The 6146-nt window shown below is 41.0% G+C and overlaps 1 long non-coding RNA gene across 1 annotated transcript; it reads left to right on the top strand.

The window, feature by feature from the left end:
- Window positions 1-1216: 1216 nt before the first annotated feature.
- On the top strand, window positions 1217-4262 carry LOC116237550 (uncharacterized). Its single transcript, XR_004168761.2, has 3 exons — window positions 1217-1928; window positions 2111-2169; window positions 3810-4262. It is a non-coding gene; the product is annotated as an uncharacterized LOC116237550 (long non-coding RNA).
- The last annotated feature ends 1884 nt before the right edge of the window (window positions 4263-6146 follow it).

Raw genomic sequence — 6146 nt, 5'->3', positions numbered from 1 at the left:
CCCACATTCTGCTGCCACACTACATCTTGTTGAAAAAGGAGTGAGCCCATTGTTGGCTTCTGTGCACCTCCCACATGCAAACCCATCTAGCTGCAGCTCTGCTGCATCCATCTGCACTGGACAGGATCAAGGGCTTTTGTTACTGAGAACAGCATCTATTTTGTGTGAAGCCTCACAGAAGCAAACTGACATTTGATATGATTTCTTACGGCTACTCCAATTCTCCCTCCTGTACATCCTGCCAAAATACTTGCAACCAATGCATTTGACTGAAACTTGGCATACCACTTCCATCAATTACTTTCAATTCACTGAACAGGTAGATTAGTCAGGGAAAAAGCACATGATATAAGGGCAAGAGAGTGAGCCACTCATGGGCACGTCCCTTTCCTCAGAATTAAGTAATTTGACTTTTCATTGCAAAAGGTTTAAGGAAAACAGAAGTTTAATACCAACGTTTAATTTGGTGCAGATACCACAATCAATACAGCACACGTGGAAGGCTCTCACAAAGGGAGGCATGCTCTGCAAAGCGAAACAATGAGCTTTTAATAAGTAGAAGAACATGCAGCCATGCTTTCCAGGTTGATAAAGGAGTTTGAGAATAAGTTTCAAGATTGCCAAAAATATCATCAATTTATGTCTGTGACACCATTTTCAGTTGATATAAATACATCACCTGCAAATTTTCAAATAAAATATACAGATCTGCAGTCAGGTATTCAGCACAACAATCTGATCACGTCTCTTTACCAGACTTTCACAACACTTCTCTTCCCACAGATATCCTTTGCTTCACAACCACACCTTATTATTTTGGCAGTACACACATTTGTGAACAATTGTCAAGGATGAAGTTCAGGAAGAGTGAAATTTGCTCCAAAATCTCTGAGGAACACCCTGAGCTCACTGGGAATGGCAGCCACTGCCACTGAACCAGTCTGATGTGTCAGGTCCACAAAACAAGATCACATTTACTTACCATCTTTTATCTGTTTTTCAGCGCTAAAATAGAAGGGTTACATCTTCCATCACATAAAGGATCTTGTAGTACACTTCCATGACATCAAGTAAACCGAAAAGGTGTACAATTCCATTATGAAAAGGCCTCCCTGGCTAGTTTAAATCTCTACAAATCAAGATACCAGTCCCATTCTAATGCAGTAGAAAAGGAAATTTGGATGTGACTGCAATCATCTGACTATGGATGCCAGAACAGTTTTGTTATATAACGTGTGTGAGCACAGCTGCTTTCTTATCACAAGACCCAAAATGAATACATCACATACTGAAGGACAGAGTTACCTTCCCTTCTGCCTCCTAATAAATCCCCCTTTATGGGCTACTGCCTGTGAGTCATTCACAAAACAAGAAGGAAATTGTCTGCAGGACATAACACAAGGAAGTGGCACCAAACCTCCCCCACCTTCGTTCCTCACCCCTACATCACTTTCTAAATGCTGTTTTCCTGAGGCAGCAGGAAGGAGATCTGCTCTGTTCCTTGAGGCACTGACAGAATAACACAAACAGTTTCTACAGAAGGTAATAACAGCAGCCACCCAGTCGAGTGCCTGATGTGGGGAATCCTTGGGTGCCATTTCCAATGCAAGCGTGTACAGTGAGTTTTGCTGAAAATATGAGAAAGCTGTCTCTAACCCACTCAACCTGAGAGTATTACCGAGTGAGTTCTGCAACCTACTGCAGACATCCATGGTGACATTATGACCTACATGACATCAATTCACACCTCTCTCTGTCAGCAGAACTCAAACAGTACATTAAAATCTCACTTACTATGTACCCAAAGCATATGCATTTTGACTGCTGTCTACCTTCTAAGAGAAGCTGAATGTTAAATACCTCACCAGAAGAGCCCACATTTTAAGCAAAGTTTTCCAAACTTCTGACATCTGGTCAGTTCAACTTAGGTAGGCTTATGAAGTTTTCAGTTGAGAACCCTACTTTAGTATTTTGCTGATCATTATTATTGCAAAAAGGGAAAAATATTCCAGGATTTTATACATTGATATAAAAAATAGAGCTGAATAAACAAACATTTGAAGGAAGTTTTCCAATAATTCTAACAAACTTTTCTGCTTTCTCTGTGTAGTGTTCACCAATTGACATGATGGTCATCTTCCAGGTGGCAAGATCTTCAATATTTTGGGGGTAAGCACAAAAGATCTCTGTGCCAAAAGCTAGAAGGGTTAGTGGAACATAACTCCTTCAGCTCTGAGACATTCAGCAAACTGGAAAGAGGGAAGAAAATTGGCTGGCTGCAGCAGGAATCAGGTGGTAGTACCCAACTGAAACAGATCCACTTGGCTAAGGCTGGACAACACATACTGACAGTTAGGAGAGAACAAGAAAGGCATTTTTCAAAGATATTCATTGCTGTCATAAACCCAGAGGCTTCCTTCAGAGCTGGGGGATTGTGCAGGAGCAAAGGTGGGTCAGCAATGGGTGAAAGAAAGTGGGTTTGGTCAGGGATTTCATTTCCCTTCTCACACAAGGATATGAACTCTCCAAGTTATTCTTCTGAGAAGGTGACTTTCTGCTAAAATTATACACCATATAGACTGATTCTCCACTGTGATTCTACCATAAAATACAAAGACCAAAGCAGATTTACACAAGCTGGAAACAAGGCTGCTTCCCTTCTGCAGGTGCAATAGTATCCATGTATCTAAACCATTCTCTCCAATCTGCTACCAACAAAAGGATTATTCACAGTTCAAGTCTTTGATTTTAACTTGTCCAGAACAATTTCTCTTCTGTGTTCCATAAAAGTGAGAATAGCAGCTATACTAGGTACACAAACCTGTGATGAAAAAGTCTCCAGAATGGATTTTGCTGTGCTGAATGTTGCCCTCTGGCCTGGTTTCTGGCAAGTGGTAATAATGGAACCTGACTCTCAACTATTCTGACCCCTGGCTATTGTCAAACGCTTTCCCAAATCATCCACAAGATGCTGAACGAACTCGGATTGACTTATTTTTGTTATGCAACCGTGTGAAGAATACAACACAGTATCATAGTCTGGATGGCCCAGAATAGCTCTGTGCAGAAATGACTCAGTATCCAGGGAAAACTTTCAAGTGTGCAAAAAACATGACATATTCCTGGAAAGCAACTGTTAAAGTCTGACTAATGCATTCCCCCCTTTTCTACCCCTTTTTAAAAGTCTGTCTGTCTGCATTTTTCAATGCCCAGGAACATTATGTGTGAGGTAGAGACACAAAGGGAGTCTGAGCCAGCTAGACAACATTCTCTATGGGCAATTTTGAGAACATTTTAGACATTTTGCTTTTACCCATGCAAACCGTGTGCCACAGCACCTATCAGGTGTCTGGGAAAGACTGAATTTTGGCCACGAAGTGAGCTGGCTTTGCAAGCAGGTTGGATGAGCTGTGCTGCTGACAGGCTTTGAGTCCCAAGCACGTCTTGGGAATTGCCCAAAGTACTAAGAGCAACTCAAGGGACTTCAGGAATTATATTCCCTTTCTTCCTCTCCCTCCACTCCAGGTGGAAAGTCTACTGATGATGTATTTGTAATGAAGTAACTAGGTGAAAGGGGACAGTAAGTATATATAAATACTAAGAAATTGCCTTACTGAAGTAAGTGTTAAAAAAACCAGCATTTCCCCACCATTTTAAAAACAGGAGTTAAGTAACCAAAAGAGTAAAAATACGTCATTTCTATCCAGAACTCACTTAGAATTAGTTCCTAAGAATCTTCCATTTGTGAGTGTAACAGGGAAAGCTCAGGGAAAGCATGCTGACATTACATACTCCTTGCTTTCTTTCAGGATATCTCTCAATATTGCTTCGTGCAACAGTTCATCAATCCCCATACTACAGGTAGAGACAAAGGAATCCCACAGAACTCATCTAAGAAACTTCAATGGCTGCAAAGCCTAAAATAGTATCACTGGAGGATACTATGGGATCACAGAAACCTCATAGAAGGTGTGCAAAATCATTAGTTCAAAATGGAACCTTACCTTGTAGCAACGAGGTCAGTGGACTGAGAACTGAGGCACTCCTGTCTGTTTGCCATGGAGACAGCATTGGACAGTTGTTGGTTTTTTTTCTTTTTTTTTCTCAGTTGTAATTATCTCTGAAATAATTAAACAAGATCAATATCACAGAGAGGCAGTGAGAATTACTGGGATCTGTAGTGTGTTTTGAAACACTAAAAAAAAAGCACTTATCTAGTCCTGACTACAAATATCCACCACGACAACATCACCATATATTACTAATGCACAGAGGCATAGATTACTGAAGACAACAGGTAGTATGATAGATGAGCATGACATAACTACTTGAGCTAGCAAGAGAAACACTTTTTCTCATGGACAGAGCCCACAGCATGTTTGCATGGAGTAGTTTGTTTTCTCCAGAGCAACGATGACATTTAGATCATCTTCTGTGCTATAAATGGAATACTGTGATCTGCTGAACATTTGCTACCTAGAAGACCATTTCCTGGTGCCTGAGTCATTAACTTTCTTGGATGACATTGCCACATCTGTAATGAAAAGATGTAATGCGCTGCTAATTTATGAGGCTACTCCAGTGCTGATATTTTAAACTACTCGGGTGTGAATAGCAAATGCTGGCTGGTATTTGAAATCTCTTTGGCAATATTAGCTCACTGTGGATGGTATTTGAAATCATTTTGGCATTCTGGGGCATCAGAAGCAGATAGAACAGTAGTGGCCAATGCAGGCACTGAAATATTTCCCAAGGATAAGGCTTTATTTCCGCTGATAGGAGAGGAGTGCATGTGAAGAAGAATTTAACAGGGCTGCTGGTTCTTCGATCAGTTCTTTGAAGAAAATACATTCAGCAGTGTTCCTGGAGAAAATGAAACCACTGACTTTGGATTCATCCTCTAACAAAAGATGGGGAGGAGGCAAAACTCACTTCTGTGAGAAAGGCAGAGCTGAAAGGTAAAAGGTGGTTCTCACTTTACAGAGTAGAAAATGTACAGCCATTTTCTGTAGGTCCTATTGTAAGCCTTCAGGGGACAGTTATTGCCATCTAGTGTGAGCGTAAGTATAATATAAACCAGAAAACTGTACCCAGTCAATGTGCTTTGAGCCCAATAACCTCCACTCAATGTAGGTCAGCTCCTTTAAAACATCTGCGGGCTTGGTTCTAGAAATACCTAACAGGTACAGTTCCTCTGATCACTATGGCATGTTACTAGATCATTTGAGCATCCAAACAGTTGCCACAATTCTAATTTCACCACTTACCTTCTTGATGCTCATTGATTGTCTTGTGGTGACAGAGAAAGGCTAATAAACTATTAACATTTAAACACGACACATGTGAGGCTGTCAAACTCTCAAGGAGAGCTCTGTCTCAAGGAAATGTCTGTAACTTCATGTCGACTGTGTTTGCTGACAATCAATAAACATGAGGACAAGAAATCAAAAAGTCTCTTGGTAACACCAGCTCACTCCTTTGGCTGGCAGGAAGAACAGTCCTCTCCTCACTAATCCCAATTCCCTTCTTTCAAAATACATCATGTAAATGAGTTTGGCTGCAGATAATGATGTTTCCATTATTAGTAACACCCTGAATAGCTTCAGATCCTGGTAGGGAATTTAACTCGTTTGGACTTGGCTTGGCAGGTTGTCCTCTTAATAGATTCCGCTCAGCACAGGGTGTGAAATGACTTCAGAGTCCCCTCCAGGGGCACAGATAGGCCTGCATGCTTCATCACAGGCTATTACACACTCAAATTCACTGAGCTGAAAATCTGTGGGCAATATATATAACTTCATAACATCCATGAAGCTCCTCAATCTGCCCAGAATTATTACCCTGTAATCCTGAACGTATTTGCTGGCAGAAAAGAAGGATTTGGTATGAAATCCTTTTCTTCTGTGTTGTTTCTACTGCTGCCAGGGATCCACAGAAGAGAGGCTGAACCAGAGACGTTCGGTTTCATGCCATGCAATTTTGCAGTGTAAATCAACTGAGTAGGCTGAATCACAATGGAAATAGCAACAGGGATTCTCCTTGGGCAGATGAGAGCAAGATCCTTAGCTAGGAGTAGATTCTTTTAAGCATCACTGAAATGGCTAAGAGTAACAGTCTTTATTAGGGTTGATTTTTATTAGCAAGGA

This window comes from Phasianus colchicus, chromosome 16, assembly GCF_987193195.1.
Source record: "Phasianus colchicus chromosome 16, bPhaCol1.hap1.1, whole genome shotgun sequence".
Lineage (NCBI taxonomy): Eukaryota > Metazoa > Chordata > Aves > Galliformes > Phasianidae > Phasianus > Phasianus colchicus.
Note: the sequence above shows the minus strand (reverse complement) of the source record. Positions and strands in the feature narration are given on the sequence as shown.